Consider the following 24,706-nt stretch of genomic DNA (forward strand, 5'->3'; position numbering starts at 1 on the left):
GGTGTAGGGGGGTAGGGTGTATAGGGGGTATAGGGGGTATAGGGGGTGTAGGGGTGTGTAGGGGGTATAGGGGGTATAGAGGGGTGTAGGGGGGTGTAGGGGGCATAGGGGCATAGAGGGGGTATAGGGGTGTATTGTATAGGGGGTGGGGGAGGGTATAGGGGGTATAAGGGGGGGGGTATAGGGGTAGGGGGTATAGGGGTGTATAGGGGGTATAGGGGGTGTATAGGGGGTGGGGGTGTAGGGGGTAGGGGTGTAGGGGGTGTAGGGGTGTGTAGGGGGGGTATAGAGGGGTGTAGGGGTGTGGGGGGGTGTAGGGGGTATAGGGGGTGTAGGGGGTAGGGGTGTGGGCATTCTCTACATAGGGGGTATAGGGGGTGTCAGGGGGTCTAGGGTATAGGGGTGTAGGGGTATAGGGGTGTGTAGGGGGGTATGGGGTGTAGGGATATGTAGGGGGTGTAGGGGGGTGTAGGGGATGTAGGGGTGTAGGGGGTGTAGGGGGGTAAGGGGGTGTAGGGGTGTGTAGGGGGGTGAACACTTACTTGAAGAGGACCCTGGAACACTATAAACTTGAATATGTACTCCAGAGCTTTCATGGTCAGCAGCTGTGTACTTCTCTGCAGGGGGTATGTACATAGTAGTTCAGAACCTTGGTCAGCTTCCTAGGGGGAAGAACATATGTACACAGGGGTATGTATAAGTGTAGGGGTATAGGGGTATGTAGGGGGGGTGAAGGGGTTATTCTCCACATACACACATACATCTATATTTATATACATACATACATACATACATACATACATACATACATATTTATATACATACATCTATATACATACATACATACATACATACATATTTATATACATACATACATACTTACTGGTTGAATAGGACCCTACATACGCACTATAAACTTGAATATGTACTACATAGCTTTCATGGCCTTCAGCAGCTGTTTCAGCTTCTCTGCATTCTCCATCCATAGTTCTTCAGAACCTACATCCATACATCCATACAAGAACATACACACATACATCTATACATTTATATACATACATACATACACACACACATACACACATACATACATTCATACATACATACATACATACATACATACATACATGACACACACACACACACACACACAGACAGACACACACACACAGACACACACACACACACACACACTAGACATAAACATATAGAGCTGTTCTGTCACCTTCTGTGCATTCTCTACATAGCTCTTCAAAACATTGGTCATCTTCTACTGTATTTTAGTCAATGTCCCTCCGACATTGCTCGTCCCTAATATTTATATATTTCTTAATTACATTCTTTAACGTTTAGATGTGTGTATTGTTGGATTTATACACTATACAGCCCGTACTGTTCATATAGCTGTACATGTAACTTCTCTGCATCCATATACATAGTAGTTCAGGACCGTGGTCTGCTTCCTGGTGAAATCCAAATTCAAGCAGTTGATCATCCATTCTGGGAAGTGGTAAGATGTTTAACTTCTCTGCATCATATACATAGTAGTTCAGGACCGTGGTCTGCTTCCTGGTGAAATCCAAATTCAAGCAGTTGATCATCCATTCTGGGAAGTGGTAACACGTTACGAATCCACCTCGCCGAGACGCTCCTACGTTGTGTTCAGTTGTATTCGTTCACATTGAACGCGTACAGCATTTATTAACAGCTGTTGGCATGCCGATGGAGTCCCTTCCCAGCTTGGGAAGTCTTTTTGTATCCAAATCTGGCTTTAAACTTCTTCACAACAGTATCTCGGACCTGCCTGGTGTGTTCCTTGTTCTTCATGATGCTCTCTGCGCTTTTAACGGACCTCTGAGACTATCACAGTGCAGGTGCATTTATACGGAGACTTGATTACACACAGGTGGATTGTATTTATCATCATTAGTCATTTAGGTCAACATTGGATCATTCAGAGATCCTCACTGAACTTCTGGAGAGAGTTTGCTGCACTGAAAGTAAAGGGGCTGAATAATTTTGCACGCCCAATTTTTCAGTTTTTGATTTGTTAAAAAAGTTTGAAATATCCAATAAATGTCGTTCCACTTCATGATTGTGTCCCACTTGTTGTTGATTCTTCACAAAAAATACAGTTTTATATCTTTATGTTTGAAGCCTGAAATGTGGCAAAAGGTCGCAAAGTTCAAGGGGCCGAATACTTTCGCAAGGCACTGTATATATAAATACATACACTCGCAGCCCCCCCACACACACAAACACCTTTTGCCCTCAGAACAGCCACAATTAAAAAATTGTGACTTTAAAAAGTGTTTAAAAGCGTTCTACAGGGATGCTGGCCCACGGCGACTCCAACGCTTCCCACAGTTGGATGGATGGCCTTTGGGTGGTGGACCGTTGTTGATAATCCCAGGAAACTGTTGACCCTGCAGCATTGTTGTGTCCAGTTGGATGGATGGCCTTTGGGTGGTGGACCGTTGTTGATAATCACAGGAACCTGTTGACCCTGCAGCATTGTTGTGTCCAGTTGGATGGATGGCCTTTGGGTGGTGGACCGTTGTTGATAATCACAGGAACCTGTTGACCCTGCAGCGTTGTTGTGTCCAGTTGGATGGATGGCCTTTGGGTGGTGGACCGTTGTTGATAATCACAGGAAACTGTTGAGTGTGGAAAGACCCTGCAGGCGTTGCAATTCCAGATCCGCCTGACCACCTACTACCATACCCCGTTCAAAGGCACCCACTACCATACACCGTCCAAAGGCACCCACTACCATACACCGTCCAAAGGCACCTACTACCATACACCGTCCAAAGGCACCTACTACCATGTCCAGTTGGATGGATGGCACCTACTACCATATGGTCCAAAGGCACCTTGATAATCGTCAAAGGCAATTGCCCAGTCACCTCTCTGAATGGTAAATGTACACAATCCATGTCTCAATTGGCTCCAGTCTTAAAAATCCTTCTTTAACCCGTCTCCTCCCCTTCATCTACACGTCTCCTCCCCTTCATCTACACGTCTCCTCCCCTTCATCTACCGTCTCAAAGGTCTCCCCTTCATCTACACGTCTCCTCCCCTTCATCTACACGTCTCCTCCCCTTCATCTACACGTCTCCTCCCCTTCAAACACCTACTCCTCCCCTTCATCTACCGCACCTCCTACCTTCATCTACACGTCTCCTCCCCTTCATCTACACGTCTCCTCCCTTCATCACCTCTACCTCCCCTTCATCTACACGTCTCCTCCCCTTCATCTACACGTCCTCCCCTTCATCACACGTCTCCTCCCCTTCATCACCTCCTCCCCTTCATCTCTACCCGTCTCCTCCCCTTCATCTACACGTCTCCTCCCCTTCATCTACACGTCTCCTCCCCTTCATCTACACGTCTCCTCCCCTTCATCTACCGTCTCCTCCCCTTCATCTACACGTCTCCTCCCCTTCATCTACACGTCTCCTCCCCTTCATCTACACGTCTCCTCCCCTTCATCTACATGTCTCCTCCCCTTCATCTACATGTCTCCTCCCCTTCATCTACATGTCTCCTCCCCTTCATCTACACTGATTGAAGTGGATTTAACAGGCGACATTAATAAGGGATCATATCTTTCACCTGGATTCACCTGGTCAGTCTATATCACGGAAAGAGCAGGTGTTCCTTATCTTTTGTCCACTCAGTATATTTCTCCAGCAGCAATGAGCTGTACTCACGTGTACGCCAGAGTAGCACTGAAATGCTTCCTAATGTAGGTCTCAAGGACGGGGTGAAAGTGCTGAAACTTTCTGTCTGCAATGAGTCCAATTATGAATACCTGCCAGAATTAAAACAGAAACACAGTCATTAAAAACACAAACCTTCATCGGTCACAACTTTCTGTCTGCAATGAGTCATCTGAATACCTGCCAGAATTATAACAGAAACAGTCATTAAAAACACAAACCGTCCGGTCACAACTTTCTGTCATCAATACATGAATACCTGCCAGAATTATAACAGAAACACAGTCATTAAAAACACAAACCGTACGGTCACAACTTTCTGTCTGCAATGAGTCCATTATGAATACCCCCAGAATTAAAACAGAAACACAGTCATTAAAAACACAAACCGTACGGTCACAACTTTCTGTCTGCAATGAGTCCAATTATGAATACCTGCCAGAATTATAACAGAAACAGTCATTCAAAACACAAACCGTACGGTCACAACTTTCTGTCTGCAATGAGTCCAATTATGAATACCTGCCAGAATTATAACAGAAACAGTCATTAAAAACACAAACCGTACGGTCACAACTTTCTGTCTGCAATGAGTCCAATTATGAATACCTGCCAGAATTAAAACAGAAACAGTCATTAAAAACACAAACTGTACGGTCACAACTTTCTGTCTGCAATGAGTCCAATTATGAATACCTCCAGAATTAAAACAGAAACAGTCATTAAAAACACAAACCGTACGGTCACAACTTTCTGTCTGCAATGAGTCCAATTATGAATACCTGCCAGAATTAAAACAGAAACAGTCATTAAAAACACAAACCGTCACAACGGTCACAACTTTCTGTCTGCAATGAGTCCAATTATGAATACCTGCCAGAATTAAAACAGAAACAGTCATTAAAAACACAAACCGTACGGTCACAACTTTCTGTCTGCAATGAGTCCAATTATGAATACCTGCCAGAATTATAACAGAAACAGTCACAAAAAAAACACAAACCGTACGGTCACAACTTTCTGTCTGCAATGAGTCCAATTATGAATACCTGCCAGAATTATAACAGAAACAGTCATTAAAAACACAAACCGTACGGTCACAACTTTCTGTCTGCAATGAGTCCAATTATGAATACCTGCCAGAATTATAACAGAAACAGTCATTAAAAACACAAACCGTACGGTCACAACTTTCTGTCTGCAATTGAGTCCAATTATGAATACCTGCCAGAATTATAACAGAAGCCGGTCATATGGTAATTACCTAGTCAAACCAACTTTACGGTCACAACTTTCTGTCTGCAAAACAGTCCAATTATGAATACCTGCCAGAATTAAAACAGAAACACACAATCATTCACGTTAAAAACACAAACCGTACGGTCACAACTTTCTGTCTGCAATGAGTCCAATTATGAATACCTGCCAGAATTATAACAGAAACAGTCATTAAAAACACAAAGTACGGTCACAACTTTCTGTCTGCAATGAGTCCAATTATGAATACCTGCCAGAATTAAAACAGAAACAGTCATTAAAAACACAAACCGTACGGTCACAACTTTCTGTCTGCAATGAGTCCAATGTGCCAGAATTATGAATACCTGCCAGAATTATAACAGAAACAGTCATTAAAAACACAAACCGTACGGTCACAACTTTCTGTCTGCAATGAGTCCAATTATGAATACCTGCCAGAATTATAACAGAAACAGTCATTAAAAACACAAACCGTACGGTCACAACTTTCTGTCTGCAATGAGTCCAATTATGAATACCTGCCAGAATTAAAACAGAAACAGTCATTAAAAACACAAACCGTACGGTCACAACTTTCTGTCTGCAATGAGTCCAATTATGAATACCTGCCAGAATTATAACAGAAACAGTCATTAAAAACACAAACCGTACGGTCACAACTTTCTGTCTGCAATGAGTCCAATTATGAATACCTGCCAGAATTATAACAGAAACAGTCATTAAAAACACAAACCGTACGGTCACAAGAGTCGGGAGGCAAAACTAGACCTTTTCTTTCTTCATTGAAAATGGACAAAAAAAGGAGAGAGAGATTGGAAATGAAATGAGATTGGAAATAATGAAAAGCCAATTTTCTCTCTATTCTATTCTTTTCCCCCCAGATAATCTAAGACGCAGTAGTCGTCCTTCCTCTCTGTAGTTTCTCTCTGATAAGAGGAGCCGGCTCGACTGGTAATTACCTAGTCAAAGTAGACTATTACAAAACCACATCACATAACAGTTGCTGATACAGGCTTTGTACAATAAAGGTGCGTCAGAAGTTCAAATTAAGACAAAAAGACATTGGGATGATGATTTCATATTATATAGTACGAGAAACAGCTCTATTAATGTGGAGATATTTAGTCGACTACTTCTTTCAGCTTTAGAGAGAGATGTTGTAATTAAGACTGTGTCTGGCAGGAAAATACATGGGCTGTTGGATCTCATGCACGGTGTGTGTGTGTGTGTGTGTGTGTGTGTGTAATGTAATATCCAACTAACGATCCACCCTGTGATGTCACTTATCTGTGGTATAGACTACGGTCTGATGGTTCAAATACTTTAATCGTTAAGTGGAACGTTAACGATTAGACTTACAACTGCAAATGAGCATCGTTTGTAAAATGTGTTTTAAACGTCATAAAGTATTTAATTAGTGTTACAATGTGTTATAAGCACTGTTTATAACTTAAATACACAACTATATAATGTGTTATAAGCACTGTTTATAACTTATATACACAACTATATAATGTGTTATAAGCACTGTTTATAACTTATATACACAACTATATAATGTGTTATAAGCACTGTTTATAACTTATATACACAACTATATAATGTGTTATAAGCACTGTTTATAACTTATATACACTGTTTATAACTTACATACACAACTATATAATGTGTTATAAGCGCTGTTTATAACTTATATACACAACTATACAATGTGTTATAAGCACTGTTTATAAGTTACATTATACACACATTATACATAACTATATAATGTGTTATAAGAATGCAAAACAGTGCTGTAGTTAAATGCATTCTGAGAATCGACAGGTAGGCCCCGCCTCCAAACGGTAGGCGTCCCAACGGGTCCCAACAGGAAGCGCAGGTAGGCGTCCCAACAGGTAGGCGCCCAACACAGGCGTCCCAACAGGCCCCAACAGGTAGGGGTCCCAACAGGCCCCAACAGGTAGGGGTCCCAACAGGTAGGCGTCCCAACAGGCCCCAACAGGTAGGCATCCCAACAGGTAGGGATCCCAACAGGCCCCAACAGGTAGGCGTCCCAACAGGTAGGGGGTCCCAACAGGCCCCAACAGGTAGGCGTCCCAACAGGTAGTCGTCCCAACAGGACCCAACAGGTAGGCGTCCCAACAGGTAGTCGTCCCAACAGGACCCAACAGGTAGGACCCAACAGGTAGTCGTCCCAACAGGTAGGCTTCCCAACAGGTATTTTCCCAACAGGTCCCAACAGGTAGGCGTCCCAACAGGTAGGCGTCCCAACAGGTAGGCGTCCCAACAGGTAGGCGTCCCAAAGGCCCCAACAGGTAGGCGTCCCAACAGGTAGGCGTCCCAACAGGTCCCAACAGGTAGGCGTCCCAACAGGTAGGCGTCCCAACAGGTAGGCGTCCCAACAGGACCCAACAGGTAGGCGTCCCAACAGGTAGGCGTCCCAACAGGACCCAACAGGTAGGGCGTCCCAACAGTCGTCCCAACAGGTAGGCGTCCCAACAGGACCCAACAGGTAGAAGTCCCAACAGGACCCAACAGGTAGGCGTCCCAACAGGACCCAACAGGTAGGCGTCCCAACCCAACAGGTAGGCGTCCCAACAGGACCCAACAGGTAGGCGTCCCAACAGGACCCAACAGGTAGGCGTCCCAACAGGACCCAACAGGTAGGCGTCCCAACAGGTAGGTCCCAACAGGACCCAACAGGTAGGCGTCCCAACAGGCTTCCCAACAGGTAGGCATCCCAACAGGACCCAACAGGTAGGCGTCCCAACAGGTAGCGTCCCAACAGGTAGGCGTCCCAACAGGTAGGCGTCCCAACAGGACCCAACAGGTAGGCGTCCCAACAGGTAGGCGTCCCAACAGGTAGGCGTCCCAACAGGTAGGCGTCCCAACAGGAGGCGTCCCAACAGGACCCAACAGGTAGGCGTCCCAACAGGAGGCGGCCCCAACCCAGGTAGGCGTCCCAACAGGTCCCAACAGGTAGGCGTCCCAACAGGACCCAACAGGTAGGCGTCCCAACAGGTCCCAACAGGTAGGCGTCCCAACAGGTAGGCGTCCCAACAGGTAGGCGTCCCAACAGGACCCAACAGGTAGGCGTCCCAACAGGACCCAACAGGTAGGCAGGTCCCAACAGGTAGGCGTCCCAACAGGTAGACCGTCCCAACAGGTAGGCGTCCCAACAGGTAGGCGTCCCAACAGGACCCAACAGGTAGGCGTCCCAACAGGTAGGCGTCCCAACAGGATCCCAACAGGTAGCGTCCCAACAGGTAGGCTTCCCAACAGGGTCCCAACAGGACCCAACAGGTAGGCCCCCAACAGGTCCCAACAGGTAGGCGTCCCAACAGGTAGGCGTCCCAACAGGACCCAACAGGTAGGCTTCCCAACAGGTAGGCGTCCCAACAGGTCCCAACAGGTAGGCGTCCCAACAGGTAGGCGTCCCAACAGGTCCCAACAGGGTAGGCGTCCCAACAGGTAGGCGTCCCAACAGGACCCAACAGGTAGGCGTCCCAACAGGTAGGCGTCCCAACAGGTAGGCGTCCCAACAGGTAGGCGTCCCAACAGGTAGGCGTCCCAACAGGTCCCAACAGGTAGGCGTCCCAACAGGTAGGCGTCCCAACAGGACCCAACAGGTAGGCGTCCCAACAGGTAGGCCCCCAACAGGACCCAACAGGTAGGCGTCCCAACAGGACCCAACAGGTAGGCGTCCCAACAGGACCCAACAGGTAGGGCGTCCCAAACAGGTAGACCGTCCCAACAGGTAGACCGTCCCAACAGGGTCCCAACAGGTAGGCGTCCCAACAGGTAGGCGTCCCAACAGGTAGGCGTCCCAACAGGTAGGCGTCCCAACAGGTAGGCGTCCCAACAGGTCCCAACAGGTCCCAACAGTAGGGGTCCCAACAGGTAGGGATTTCCCAACAGGTAGACCTTCCCAACAGGTCCCAACAGGTAGGCATCCCAACAGGGACCTTCCCAACAGGTAGGCTTCCCAACAGGTAGACCTTCCCAACAGGTAGGCGTCCCAACAGGTAGGCGTCCCAACAGGTAGGCGTCCCAACAGGTAGGCCTCCCAACAGGTCCCAACAGGTAGCCCCCCAACCTTCCCAACAGGTAGGCGTCCCAACAGGACCCAACAGGTAGACCTTCCCAACAGGGTCCCAACAGGTAGACCGTCCCAACAGGTAGGCGTCCCAACAGGTAGACCGTCCCAACAGGTAGACCTTCCCAACAGGTAGACCTTCCCAACAGGTAGACCTTCCCAACAGGTAGGCCTCCCAACAGGTAGGCCTCCCAACAGGTAGACATCCCAACAGGTAGACGTCCCAACAGGTAGTCCCAACAGGTCCCAACAGGTAGGCCTCCCAACAGGTCCCAACAGGTCCCAACAGGTCCCAACAGGTCCCGGCCCCCAACAGGTCCCAACAGGTAGGCGTCCCAACAGGTAGGGACCCAACAGGTAGGGGTCCCAACAGGTAGGCATCCAACAGGTCCCAACAGGTAGGCGTCCCAACAGGTAGGGTCCCAACAGGTAGGCCGTCCCAACAGGTAGGCGTCCCAACAGGTAGCGTCCCAACAGGTAGGCGTCCCAACAGGTAGAGGCGTCCCAACAGGTAGGCGTCCCAACAGGTAGGCGTCCCAACAGGTAGGCCTCCCAACAGGTAGACGTCCCAACAGGTAGACCTCCCAACAGGTCCCAACAGGTCCCAACAGGTCGGCCCCCAACAGGTCCCAAAGGTAGGCGTCCCAACAGTCCCAACAGGTAGGCCCCCAAAGGTCCCAACAGGTAGGGGTCCCAACAGGTAGGCGTCCTAACAGGTCCCAACAGGTAGGCGTCCCAACAGGTAGGGGTCCCAACAGGTAGGCGTCCCAACAGACAGGCGTCCCAACAGGTAGGCGTCCCAACAGGTAGGCGTCCCAACAGGTAGGCGTCCCAACAGGTAGGCATCCCAACAGGTCCCGAAAGGTAGGCGTCCCAACAGGTAGTCGACCCAACAGGTAGGCGACCCAACAGGTCGGCCCCCCAACAGGTAGGCCCCCAACAGGTCCCAACAGGTAGGCCCCCCAACAGGTAGGGGTCCAAACAGGTAGACCGTCCCAACAGGTAGACCGTCCCAACAGGTAGGCGTCCCAACAAGTAGACCGTCCCAACAGGTAGGCCTCCCAACAGGTAGTCCCAACAGGTAGGTGTCCCAACAGGTCCCAACAGGTCCCAACAGGTAGGGACCTTCCCAACAGGTAGGCCCCCAACAGGTCCCAACAGGTAGGCCCCAACAGGTCCCAACAGGTAGACCCCCAACAGGTAGGCCGTCCCAACAGGTAGGCGTCCCAACAGGTAGGCGTCCCAACAGGTAGGCCTCCCAACAGGTAGGCCTCCCAACAGGTAACAGGTCCCAACAGGTAGACCGTCCCAACAGGTAGACCGTCCCAACAGGTAGGCCTTCCCAACAGGTAGACCTTCCCAACAGGTAGACCGTCCCAACAGGTAGACCGTCCCAACAGGTAGACAGGTCCCAACAGGTAGGCCTCCCAACAGGTCCCAACAGGTAGACGTCCCAACAGGTAGGCCTCCCAACAGGTAGACGTCCCAACAGGTAGACCTCCCAACAGGTCCCAACAGGTCGGCCCCGCAACAGGTCCCAAAAGGTAGGCGTCCCAACAGGTAGGCGACCCAACAGGTAGGCCCCCCAAAAGGTCCCAACAGGTAGGGGTCCCAACAGGTAGGCGTCCCTAACAGGTCCCAACAGGTAGGCGTCCCAACAGGTAGGCGTCCCAACAGGTAGGCGTCCCAACAGGTAGGCGTCCCAACAGGTAGGCGTCCCAACAGGTAGGCGTCCCAACAGGTAGGCGTCCCAACAGGTAGGCGTCCCCCAACAGGTAGACCGTCCCAACAGGTAGGGGTCCCAACAGGTAGGCCCCAACAGGTCCCAACAGGTAGGCCTCCCAACAGGTCCCAACAGGTAGACCTTCCCAACAGGTAGACCTTCCCAACAGGTAGGCCTTCCCAACACAGGTAGACCTTCCCAACAGGTAGACCTTCCCAACAGGTAGACCTTCCCAACAGGTAGACCGTCCCAACAGGTAGACCGTCCCAACAGGTAGACCGTCCCAACAGGTAGGCGTCCCAACAGGTAGACGTCCCAACAGGTAGACGTCCCAACAGGTAGACCTCCCAACAGGTAGGCGTCCCAACAGGTAGGCGTCCCAACAGGTAGGCCTCCCAACAGGTAGACGTCCCAACAGGTAGACGTCCCAACAGGTAGACCTCCCAACAGGTAGGCCTCCCAACAGGTCCCAACAGGTAGGCCTCCCAACAGGTAGGCCCAACAGGTAGGCCCCCCAACAGGTCCCAACAGGTAGGGGTCCCAACAGGTAGGGGTCCCAAACAGGTCCCAACAGGTAGACCGTCCCAACAGGTAGGGGTCCCAACAGGTAGGCGTCCCAACAGGTAGACCTTCCCAACAGGTAGGGTCCCAACAGGTAGACCTTCCCAACAGGTAGGGGGTCCCAACAGGTAGACGTCCCAACAGGTAGGCATCCCAACAGGTAGGTCCCAACACAGGTAGAGTCCCAACAGGTAGGCGTCCCAACAGGTAGGCGTCCCAACAGGCCGTCCCAACAGGTAGGACGTCCCAACAGGTAGACGTCCCAACAGGTAGCGTCCCAACAGGTAGACCTCCCAACAGGTAGGCCAGGTCCCAACAGGTCGGCCCCAACAGGTAGACAGGTCCCAACAGGTAGGCGTCCCAACAGGTAGGCCTTCCCAACAGGTCCCAACAGGTAGGGGTCCCAACAGGTAGGCCTTCCCAACAGGTCCCAACAGGTAGACCTTCCCAACAGGTAGGCTTCCCAACAGGTAGACCTTCCCAACAGGTAGAGTCCCAACAGGTAGACCCAACAGGTAGACCTTCCCAACAGGTAGGCGTCCCAACAGGTAGGCGTCCCAACAGGTAGGCGTCCCAACAGGTAGGCGTCCCAACAGGTAGGCGTCCCAACAGGTAGGCGTCCCAACAGGTAGGCGTCCCAACAGGTAGGCGTCCCAACAGGTAGGCGTCCCAACAGGTCCCAACAGGTAGGCGTCCCAACAGGTAGTCCCAACTAGGCCTCCCAACAGGTAGGCGTCCCAACAGGTCCCCAACAGGTAGGCCTCCCAACAGGTAGTCTGCCTCCCCAACAGGTAGTCTAGGCCTCCCCAACAGGTAGGCCTCCCAACAGGTAGGCCTCCCCAACAGGTAGTCTGCCTCCCCAACAGGTAGGCCTCCCCAACAGGTAGGCCTCCCCAACAGGTAGGCCTCCCCAACAGGTAGGCCTCCCCAACAGGTAGGCCTCCCCAACAGGTAGGCCTCCCTGTCCTCTGGTTGTCTCTAACCCAGGACCTGTCTTGTCTCTGGCACATAGCTGACATTCCTTAATGGTGGTAAGGTGTGTATTTAGCATACTGTCAAAACCACACAATGCCTGAGGCAGACCAGAGGCAGAGAGACAATCTGGGACAACTTTTCTGTATTCTGTTTGTCCACACGGGATACTGTGAATCTATGTCAACTTTCTCTTTGACAACACACGCATACATTAGTAATGTGTATGAGTCATAGCTAGACGATACGGCCACACCGCCACAGTCTGGTATAACAGTATAACATCCTAACACACGAACTAAATCAAATATTTAATGTGTGTGTGTGTGTGTTTTAAAAACAACCTGTACTTACCAAGGAATCAAACACCAGGGTGTCAAACGTGTCACTGTCTGAGTTCTCCATCATAATGTTAAACAGGGCATCAAGGGTGTCCTGCAGAAACTACAAGGACAAGAAACACAACGTGTTACAACAGAGAGAGGATATAAGTCCACGTCGCAAACAGCACCCTATTCCCTTATGGGGCTCTGCCCAAAAGCAGTACAACATGGGCAATAGGCCCTATTCCCTTATGGGGCTCTGCCAAAAGCAGTACACTATATGGGCAATAGGCCCTATTCCCTTATGGGGCTCTGCCAAAAGCAGTACACTATATGGGCAATAGGCCCTATTCCCTTATGGGGCTCTGCCAAAAGCAGTACACTATATGGGCAATAGGCCCTATTCCCTTATGGGGCTCTGCCAAAAGCAGTACACTATATGGGCAATAGGCCCTATTCCCTTATGGGGGCTCTGCCAAAAGCAGTACACTATATGGGCAACAGGCCCTATTCCCTTATGGGGCTCTGCCAAAAGCAGTACACTATATGGGCAATAGGCCCTATTCCCTTATGGGGCTCTGCCAAAAGCAGTACACTATATGGGCAATAGGCCCTATTCCCTTATGGGGCTCTGCCAAAAGCAGTACACTATATGGGCAATAGGCCCTATTCCCTTATGGGGCTCTGCCAAAAGCAGTACACTATATGGGCAATAGGCCCTATTCCCTTATGGGGCTCTGCCAAAAGCAGTACACTATATGGGCAATAGGCCCTATTCCCTTATGGGGCTCTGCCAAAAGCAGTACACTATATGGGCAATAGGCCCTATTCCCTTATGGGGCTCTGCCAAAAGCAGTACACTATATGGGCAACAGGCCCTATTCCCTTATGGGGCTCTGCCAAAAGCAGTACACTATATGGGCAATAGGCCCTATTCCCTTATGGGGCTCTGCCAAAAGCAGTACACTATATGGGCAATAGGCCCTATTCCCTTATGGGGCTCTGCCAAAAGCAGTACACTATATGGGCAATAGGCCCTATTCCCTTATGGGGCTCTGCCAAAAGCAGTACACTATATGGGCAATAGGCCCTATTCCCTTATGGGGCTCTGCCAAAAGCAGTACACTATATGGGCAATAGGCCCTATTCCCTTATGGGGCTCTGCCAAAAGCAGTACACTATATGGGCAATAGGCCCTATTCCCTTATGGGGCTCTGCCAAAAGCAGTACACTATATGGGCAACAGGCCCTATTCCCTTATGGGGCTCTGCCAAAAGCAGTACACTATATGGGCAATAGGCCCTATTCCCTTATGGGGCTCTGCCAAAAGCAGTACACTATATGGGCAATAGGCCCTATTCCCTTATGGGGCTCTGCCAAAAAGCAGTACACTATATGGGCAATAGGCCCTATTCCCTTATGGGGCTCTGCCAAAAGCAGTACACTATATGGGCAATAGGCCCTATTCCCTTATGGGGCTCTGCCAAAAGCAGTACACTATATGGGCAATAGGCCCTATTCCCTTATGGGGCTCTGCCAAAAGCAGTACACTATATGGGCAATAGGCCCTATTCCCTTATGGGGCTCTGCCAAAAGCAGTACACTATATGGGCAACAGGCCCTATTCCCTTATGGGGCTCTGCCCAAAAGGCAGTACACTATAGGCCCTATTATGGGCAATAGGTTAGGCCAACATGGGGCCCAAAGGCCTTATGGGGCTCCCATTCATTCTCCCAACAGGTATTCATTCATTCAACAGGCCCATTGGCAGTCTATTCATTCATTCCCATTGTCTGTCTATTCATTCATTCCCATTGTCTGTCTATTCATTCATTCCCATTGTCTGTCTATTCATTCATTCTATTCTTCATTCCCATTGTCTGTCTATTCATTCATTATGGGGTCTGTCAAAAGCAGTACATTCATTCATTCCCAGAAGCATCTGTGCTAAACATTCATTCTCATTGTCTGTCTATTCATTCATTCTCATTGTCTGTCTATTCATTCATTCTCATTGTCTGTCTATTCATTCATTCCCATTGTCGGTCTATTCATTCATTCTCATTGTCTGTCTATTCATTCATTCTCATTGTCTGTCTATTCATTCATTCTCATTGTCTGTCTATTCATTCATTCTCATTGTCTGTCTATTCATTCATTCTCATTGTCTGTCTATTCATTCATTCTCATTGTCTGTCTATTCATTCATTCCCATTGTCTGTCTATTCATTCATTCCCATTGTCTGTCTATGCTCCTCCCCACCTATACGCAGAGACTTGAGCAGGTAGAACCCATGGTGAGGACTGTTCAACGTTGGTCTGACCAATCAGAATCTATTCTTGATCACGCTCTAACCACTAGGCTACCTGCATGGAGGATGTTGTTACCACGATTACAAAAGATCCAAACCATTACGAGACGGCAGCATTTGTGCAAAACTGAAAGTGCAAATTTAACCATGGCAAGGTGACTAGGAACATGGACGTGTATAAACAGACCAGCTATGACCTGCATTAGGCTCCGTAAGGCAATCACAGAGGCTAAACGACAGTACAGGGACAAAGTGGAGTCGCAATTCAACGGCTCAGACGAAAGACGTGTGTGGCAGGGACTCCAGACAATCACTGATTATAAAAAGGCAAAGCCAACCTCGTCGCAGACACCGATGCCTCGCTTCCAGGAAAACCACATCACCATGAAGTGCTTTGAAAGGCTAGTTAAGGACCATATCACCTCCATCCTACCTGACACCCAGGACCCACTTCTATCATCATGAAATGCCTACAGGACCATATCACCTCCATCCTACCTGACACCCAGGACCCACTTCAATTACCATTAAGTGCTTTGAGAGGCTAGTTAGCTAGTTAAGGACCACATCACCTCCATCCTACCTGACACCCAGGACCCGTGCAGGCTAGTTAAGGACCATATCACCTCCATCTTACCTGACACCCAGGACCCACTTTAATTGCAAAAGCTCATCATTAAGCTCGGGCCCTGGATCTGAACTCAGTCCTGTGCAACTGGGTGCTGGACTTCCTGACGGGCTGACCCCAAGAGGTGAAGGTAGGCAACAATACCTCTGCCACACTGATCCTGAACAAGGGGAGCCCCACAGGGGTGGGTGCTCAGCCCCTTCCTGTACTCTGTGTTCACCCATGAAAGGCGTAAAATCAATCATCAAGTTTGCGGACGACAACAGTGTTAAGCCTGATTACCAACACCAACAAGACATCCTACTGGAAGGAGGTGAGGGCCCTGGTAGAGTGGTGCCAGGAAAATAACCTCTCCCTCAACGTCAACAAAACCAAGGAGCTGATCGTAGACTACAGGGGACAGCAGAAAGAGCACGTCCCCATCCACATGGGGGGGCAGCAGCGGAGAGGGTCAAAAGCTTCAAGTTCCTTGGCGTGCACGTCACTGACGACCTGAAATGGTCCCTTCACACACACAGCGTTGTGGAGAGATGGTGGAAAGCAGTACACTATATGGGAATGAAGGTCAGGCCCTGATAAGGGTGGAGAGATGTGGATGGGTCAGTCTGAATGGAGGTCAGGTACACTGATAAGGGTGGGAGATGGTGGAGGAGGTATGGGGTCAGGTCAGTGAAAGGTGGAGAGATGGTGGAGAGATGAGGAATGGGGGATGGGTCTGCCAAAAGGTGGAGAGATGTGGAGAGATGGTGGAGAGATGAGGAATGGAGGCTCTGCCAAAAGGTGGAGAGATGTGGGTAGTGAGGAATGAAGGTCAGGTCACTGATAAGGGTGGAGAGATGTGGAGTAGTGAGGAATGGGGGTCAGGTCAGTGATAAGGGTGGAGAGATGGCCCTAGTGAGGAATGGGGTCGAGGTCAGTGAAAGGGTGGAGAGATGTGGAGTAGTGAGGAATGGGGGTGGAGGTCCCTGATAGGGTGGGAGATGTGGAGTAGTGAGGAATGGGGGTCAGGTCAGTGATAAGGGTGGAGAGATGGCCCTATGAGGAATGGGGGTCGAGGTCAGTGAAAGGGTAGATGTGGAGTAGTGGGAATGGGGGTCTATTCCCTTATGGGGCTGTGAGTATAAGGGTGGAGAGATGGTGGAGGATGGGGGTCAGGCTCTGCCAAAAGGGTGAGACACTGGGGTATGAGGAATCAGGGTCTAGGTCCCTTAAGGGTGGGGATGGTGGAGAGATGTGGAGTAGTGAGGAATGGGGTCGAGGTCAGTGATAGTGGGAGATGGTGGCCAGATGGTGGAGAGATGTGGACTAGTGAGGAATGGGGGTCAGGTCACTGATTAAGGGTGGAGGCTGGTGGAAAGTGAGAATGGGGGTCAGGTCACTGATAAGGGTGGAGAGATGTGGAGTAGTGAGGAATGGGGTCGAGGTCTGCCAAAAGATGTGGAGTAGTGGGAATGGGGGTCAGGTCCCTGATAAGGGTGGAGAGATGTGGAGTAGTGAGGAATGGGGTCAGGTCAGTGATAAGGGTGGAGAGATGGTGGAGAGATGTGGAGTAGTGAGGAATGGGGTCTGTCAGTGATAAGAGTGGAGAGATGGTGGATATGGTGGAGAGATGTGGAGTATTGAGGAATGGGGCTCAGGTCACTGATAAGGGTGGAGAGATGGTGGAGAAGTGAGGAATGGGGCCCGAGGTCCTGATAGGGTGGGAGATGTGGCCAGTGAGGAATGGGGGTCAGGTCACTGATAAGGGTGGAGATGGTGGAGGATGTATAGTGAGGAATGGGGGCAGGTCACTGATAAGGGTGGAAGATGGTGGAGAGATGTGGATAGTGAGGAATGGGGGTCTATTCAGTGATAAGAGTGGAGAGATGGTGGAAGATGGTGGAGAGATGTACACTAGTGAGGAATGGGGGTCGAGGTCCTGATAAGGGTGGAGAGATGGTGCCAAGAAGCAGTAGTGAGGAATGGGGGAATGGGGGTCCCTGATAAGGGTGGAGAGATGTGGGCTAGTGAGGAATGGGGGTCAGTCACTATATGGGGGTGGAGAGATGGTGGAGAGATGTGGCCAAGTGAGGAATGGGGGTCTATTCCCTTAGGTCAGTGACACTAGATGGGGAAGATGTGCCCTATGAGGAATGGGGGTCTGCCAAAGGTCAGTACACTATAATGGGGAGAGATGGTGGAGAGATGTGGAAGTAGTGAGGAAAAAGGTCAGTGATTAGGGTGGAGAGATGTGGATAGTGAGGAATGAAGGTCATTCAGTGATATGGGTGAGAGATGTGGAGCAGTGAGGAATGGGGGGTCGAGGTCAGTGATAAGGGTGGAGAGATGTGGAGCCCATGAGGAATGGGGTCAAAGGTCAGTGATATGGGTGGAGAGATGTGGAGTAGTGAGGAATGAAGGTCATTCACATTGATTAGGTGGAGAGCTGTCAAAGTGAGGAATGGAGGTCGAGGTCAGTGATAAGGGTGGAGAGATGTGGAGTCTGAGGAATGGAGGTCAGGTCACTGATAAGGGTGGAGAGATTCATTGAGGAATGTCTGTCTATTCAGTGATAAGGGTGGAGAGATGTGGATTCATTGAGGAATGGGGGTCTATTCAGTGATAAGGGTGGAAGATGTGGAGTAGTGAGGAATCTATTCGAGGTCAGTGATAAGGGTGGAGAGATGTGGATTGAGGAATGGGGGTCGAGGTCAGTGATAAGGGTGGAGAGATGTCAGTAGTGAGGAATGGGGTCGAGGTCATTAATGGAGAGATGGTCTGTCTGAGGAATTCAGGTCAGTGATAAGGGTGGAGAGATTCATTGAGGAATGGGGGTCTATTCATTCATTCCCATTGAGATGTCTATGAGGAATTCATTCATTGATCTGTGGAGAGATGGTGGAGAGATGGTGGAGAGATGTCTAGTGAGGAATGGGGTCAGGTCACTGATAAGGGTGGAGAGATGGTGGAGAAGTGAGGAATGGGGTCGAGGTCAGTGATAAGGGTGGAGAGATGTGGATTGAGGAATGGGGTCGAGGTCAGTGATAAGGGTGGAGAGATGTGGAGTAGTGAGGAATGGGGTCGAGGTCAGTGATAAGGGTGGAGAGATGGTGGAGAGATGTGGAGTAGTGAGGAATGGGGGTCGAGGTCAGTGATTGTGGAGAGATGGTGGAGAGATGGTGGAGAGATGTGGAACCATGAGGAATGGGGTCAGGTCACTGATAAGGGTGGAGAGATGGTGGAGAAGTGAGGAACCCAGGTCAGACTGATAAGGGTGGAGAGATGTGGACTAGTGAGGAATGGGGGTCGAGGTCAGTGATAAGGGTGGAGAGATGGGAGAGATGTGGAGTAGTGAGGAATGGGGGTATTCACTGATAAGGGTGGAGAGAGACGGTGGAGAGATGTGGAGTAGTGAGGAATGGGGTCAGGTCAAAAATTTAAGAGCAAGGTGAGAGATGTGGACAGATGGAGAGATTATAAACAGACCAGTGAGGAATGGGGGTCAGGTCAGTGATAAGGGTGGAGAGATGGTGGAGAGATGTCAGTGAGGAATGGGGGTCGAGGTCAGTGATAAGGGTGGAGAGACAATCAGTGAGGAATGGGGGTCGAGGTCAGTGATAAGGGTGGAGAGATGGTGGAGAGATGTGGACAGTGAGGAATGGGGGTCGAGGTCAGTGATAAGGGTGGAGAGATGGTGGAGAGATGTGGAGTAGTGAGGAATGGGGTCGAGGTCAGTCCAAGGGTGGAGAGACCTGACAGTGAGGAATGGGGGTCAGGTCAGTGATTATGGTGGAGAGATGTGGAGTAGTGAGGAATGAAGGTCAGGTCAGTGATAAGGGTGGAGAGATGTGAGTAGTGAGGAATGGGGGTCGAGGTCAGTGATAAGGGTGGAGAGATGTGGAGCAGTGAGGAATGGGGTCAGGTCAGTGATAAGGGTGGAGAGATGTGAGAGGCTAGTGAGGAATGAAGGTCAGGTCACTTGATTAGGGTGAGAGCTGTGGGGTAGTGAGGAATGGAGGTCGAGGTCAGTGATAAGGGTGGAGAGATGTGGAGTAGTGAGGAATGGAGGTCAGGTCACTGATAAGGGTGAGATGTGGAGTAGTGAGGAATGGGGTCGAGGTCAGTGATAAGGGTGGAGAGATGTGGAGTAGTGAGGAATGGGGGTCGAGGTCAGTGATTAGGGTGGAGAGATGTGGAGTAGTGAGGAATGGGTGCTGGAGGTCAGTGACGGGGGTGGAGAGATGTGGAGTAGTGAGGAATGAAGGTCGAGGTCAGTGATTAGGGTGGAGAGATGTGGAGTAGTGAGGAATGAAGGTCAGGTCAGTGATAAGGGTGGAGAGATGTGGAGTAGTGAGGAATGGAGGTCAGGTCACTGATAAGGGTGGAAGATGTGGAGTCAGTGAGGAATGGGGTCGAGGTCAGTGATAAGGGTGGAGAGATGTGGGTAGTGAGGAATGAAGGTCAGGTCCCTGATTAGGTGGAGAGCCAGGTAGTGAGGAATGGAGGTCGAGGTCAGTGATAAGGGTGGAGAGATGTGAAGTAGTGAGGAATGGAGGTCAGGTCACTGATAAGGGTGGAGAGATGCAGCAGTGGAGAATGGGGGTCGAGGTCAGTGATTGGGTGGAGAGATGTGGAGTAGTGAGGAATGGTCCCGAGGTCAGTGATAAGGGTGGAGAGATGTGGAGTAGTGAGGAATGGGGTCGAGGTCAGTGATAAGGGTGGAGAGATGTGGAGTAGTGAGGAATGGGGGTCGAGGTCAGTGATAAGGGTGGAGAGATGGTAGTGAGGAATGAAGGTCGAGGTCAGAGATAAGGGTGGAGAGATGTGGAGTAGTGAGGAATGGGGTCGAGGTCAGTGATAAGGGTGGAGAGATGTGGAGTAGTGAGGAATGGGGGTCGAGGTCAGTGATAAGGGTGGAGAGATGTGGGTAGTGAGGAATGAAGGTCGAGGTCAGTGATAAGGGTGGAGAGATGTGGAGTAGTGAGGAATGGGGTCGAGGTCAGTGATAAGGGTGGAGAGATGTGGGTAGTGAGGAATGAAGGTCGAGGTCAGTGATCAGGGTGGAGAGATGTGGATAGTGAGGAATGGGGGTCGAGGTCAGTGATAAGGGTGGAGAGATGTGGAGTAGTGAGGAATGGGGGTCGAGGTCAGTGATAAGGGTGGAGAGATGTGGGTAGTGAGGAATGAAGGTCAGGTCACTGATAAGGGTGGAGAGATGTGGAGTAGTGAGGAATGGGGGTCGAGGTCAGTGATAAGGGTGGAGAGATGTGGAGTAGTGAGGAATGGGGTCGAGGTCAGTGATAAGGGTGGAGAGATGTGGAGTAGTGAGGAATGGGGTCGAGGTCAGTGATAAGGGTGGAGAGATGTGGAGTAGTGAGGAATGAAGGTCGAGGTCAGTGATAAGGGTGGAGAGATGTGGAGTAGTGAGGAATGAAGGTCAGGTCACTGATAAGGGTGGAGAGATGTGGAGTAGTGAGGAATGAAGGTCAGGTCACTGATAAGGGTGGAGAGATGTGGAGTAGTGAGGAATGAAGGTCAGGTCACTGATAAGGGTGGAGAGATGTGGAGTAGTGAGGAAGGAATGTGAGGTCAGGTCACTTGATTAGGGTGGAGAGATGTGAGTGAGGAATGGGGGTCGAGGTCAGTGATAAGGGTGGAGAGATGTGGAGTAGTGAGGAATGAAGGTCAGGTCACTGATAAGGGTGGAGAGATGTGGAGTAGTGAGGAATGAAGGTCAGGTCACTGATTAGGGTGGAGAGATGTGGGTAGTGAGGAATGAGGTGAGGTCAGGTCACTTGATTAGGGTGGAGAGCTGTGGGGTAGTGAGGAATGAAGGTCAGGTCACTTGATTAGGGTGGAGAGCTGTGGGGTAGTGAGGAATGAAGGTCAGGTCAGTGATAAGGGTGGAGAGCTGTGGGGTAGTGAGGAATGAAGGTCAGGTCAGGTCACTTGATTAGGGTGGAGAGCTGTGGGGTAGTGAGGAATGAAGGTCAGGTCACTTGATTAGGGTGGAGAGCTGTGGGGTAGTGAGGAATGAAGGTCAGGTCAGGTCACTTGATTAGGTGGAGAGATGTGGAGTAGTGAGGAATGAAGGTCAGGTCACTTGATTAGGGTGGAGAGCTGTGGGGTAGTGAGGAATGAAGGTCAGGTCACTTGATTAGGGTGGAGAGCTGTGGGGTAGTGAGGAATGAAGGTCAGGTCACTTGATAAGGGTGGAGAGCTGTGGAGTAGTGAGGAATGAAGGTCAGGTCACTTGATTAGGGTGGAGAGCTGTGGGGTAGTGAGGAATGAAGGTCAGGTCAGGTCACTTGATTAGGGTGGAGAGCTGTGGGGTAGTGAGGAATGGAGGTCAGGTCAGGTCACTGATAAGGGTGGAGAGCTGTGGGGTAGTGAGGAATGGGGGTCGAGGTCAGGTCACTGATAAGGGTGGAGAGCTGTGGAGTAGTGAGGAATGGGGGAAGGTCAGGTCACTGATAAGGGTGGAGAGATGTGGAGTAGTTAGGAATGGGGGGTCAGGTCAGGTCACTGATTAGGGTGGAGAGCTGTGGGGTAGTGAGGAATGGGGGTCGAGGTCAGGTCATAAGGGTGAGCTGTGGGTGGAGGAATGTCAGGGTGATAAGGGTGAGGAATGTGGAGGAGGTCGAGGTCAGGTCACTGATAAGAGTGGAGAGCTGTGGAGTAGTGAGGAATGGGGGTCGAGGTCAGGTCACTGATAAGAGTGGAGAGCTGTGGAGTAGTGAGGAATGGGGGTCGAGGTCAGTGATAAGGGTGGAGAGATGTGGAGTAGTGAGGAATGGGGGGGGGTCAGGTCAGTGATAAGGGTGGAGAGATGTGGAGTAGTGAGGAATGGGGGTCAGGTCACTGATAAGGGTGGAGAGATGTGGAGTAGTTAGGAATGGGGGTCGAGGTCAGATCAGGTCACTGATAAGGGTGGAGAGATGTGGAGTAGTTAGGAATGGGGGTCGAGGTCAGGTCAGGTCACTGATAAGGGTGGAGAGATGTGGAGTAGTGAGGAATGGGGGTCGAGGTCAGGTCACTGATAAGGGTGGAGAGATGTGGAGTAGTGAGGAATGGGGGTCGAGGTCAGGTCACTGATAAGGGTGGAGAGATGTGGAATAGTGATGAATGGGGGTCGAGGTCAGGTCACTGATAAGGGTGGAGAGATGTGGAGTAGTGAGGAATGGGGTCGAGGTCAGGTCACTGATAAGGGTGGAGAGATGTGGAGTAGTGAGGAATGGGGGTCGAGGTCAGGTCACTGATAAGGGTGGAGAGATGTGGAGTAGTGAGGAATGGGGTCGAGGTCAGGTGATAAGGGTGGAGAGATGTGGAGTAGTGAGGAATGGGGTCGAGGTCAGGTCACTGATAAGGGTGGAGAGATGTGGAGTAGTGAGGAATGGGGGTCGAGTCAGGTCACTGATAAGGGTGGAGAGATGTGGAGTAGTGAGGAATGGGGGTCGAGGTCAGGTCACTGATAAGGGTGGAGAGATGTGGAGTAGTGAGGAATGGGGGTCGAGGTCAGGTCACTGATAAGGGTGGAGAGATGTGGAGTAGTGAGGAATGGGGGTCGAGGTCAGGTCAGGTCACTGATAAGGGTGGAGAGATGTGGCGTAGTGAGGAATGGGGGTCGAGGTCAGGTCACATTAAGGGAGCAGGAACAGTTTATTACCCAGATCAATTAACTTCCTGCCTAGCAACAAAGACGTAATGTTCAGAGAAAAGGAGGCCACTTCACCTTAAGTGGGGTCTACATACTGGTGCTGTTGAGAACATGTCTGTCTGTTCAGCATCCCGTTGGGCGGATAAACTTGGTTTGAGCGTTTCATATTTGTCCGGTAGTTCTTCATCTTGTTAATTTAGAACCTAACAATATGGAGGATATTTTCTTTTGGTTGCACAATTCTGGATTCAAATTCTCAATTTGATGTTTGTCCCAATTTTGTGAATTCTTGGTTGGTGAGCGGAACCCCAGACCACCACACAACCATAAAGGGGACATGTTTCCTGAGACAGCCGTCATTAGACTGATAGTATAGTTTATTCCAAAAATGTGAATGTGAATTTACCGGGAGGAAGACTGTCAAGGTATAACAGTGAGCCTTGTCAACACTGATGAAGGGCGAGATACTAAAATGGAACCTCTATACAGGAGAAGACAAGCCCTTCCTCTAGAACTCAGGGTTTCAAGCTGCTTTCTTGGTCAGGTGACCTCAAATGGGCCGAACTGGTTAAATAATTCAAATGTTAAAAAATTAAAAATTAAAAACTCCTAATGGGTCATATTGTGTTACCTATGAACTTTGACCTCTCACCTTGACGACCTCTCCTCCCTCGACCTTCATCAGCTGTCGGAGGTTCTGCTGTAGGAGGCTGGTGTTGGAGCGCCACTTCAGCAGGCCCAACAGATCCACTATACGAGACATAACAAACAGAAGAGAGGACAGACAGATGTTACTACAACAGACCCACTATACAAGACATAACAGAGAGAAGAGAGGACAGACCCAACAGATCCACTATACGAGACATAACAGACAGAAGAGAGGACAGACCCAACAGATCCACTATTCGAGACAACAGACAGAAGAGAGGACAGACCCAACAGATCCACTATACGAGACATAACAGACAGAAGAGAGGACAGACCCAACAGATCCACTATACAAGACAACAGACAGAAGAGAGGACAGACCCAACAGACCCACTATACGAGACATAACAGAGAAGAGAGGACAGACCCAACAGATCCACTATACGAGACAACAGACAGAAGAGAGGACAGACCCAACAGATCCACTATACGAGACAACAGACAGAAGAGAGGACAGACCCAACAGACGAGACATAACAGAGAGAAGAGAGGACAGACCCAACAGATCCACTATACGAGACATAACAGACAGAAGAGAGGACAGACCCAACAGATCCACTATACGAGACAACAGACAGAAGAGAGGACAGACCCAACAGATCCACTATACGAGACATAACAGAGAGAAGAGAGGACAGACCCAACAGATCCACTATTTGAGACAACAGACAGAAGAGAGGACAGACCCAACAGATCCACAGAGACATAACAGAGAGAAGAGAGGACAGACCCAACAGATCCACTATTCGAGACAACAGA

At 50.1% G+C, this 24,706-nt stretch overlaps 1 pseudogene; it reads right to left on the reverse strand.

Annotated features, from left to right (window-relative positions):
• Positions 1-598: 598 nt before the first annotated feature.
• The window catches only part of LOC121845600, a 106,873-nt pseudogene continuing 82,765 nt past the window's right edge, over positions 599-24,706 (reverse strand).

The sequence above is a fragment of the Oncorhynchus tshawytscha genome, unplaced genomic scaffold (genome assembly GCF_018296145.1).
Source record: "Oncorhynchus tshawytscha isolate Ot180627B unplaced genomic scaffold, Otsh_v2.0 Un_scaffold_4286_pilon_pilon, whole genome shotgun sequence".
In the NCBI taxonomy this organism is placed as follows: domain Eukaryota; kingdom Metazoa; phylum Chordata; class Actinopteri; order Salmoniformes; family Salmonidae; genus Oncorhynchus; species Oncorhynchus tshawytscha.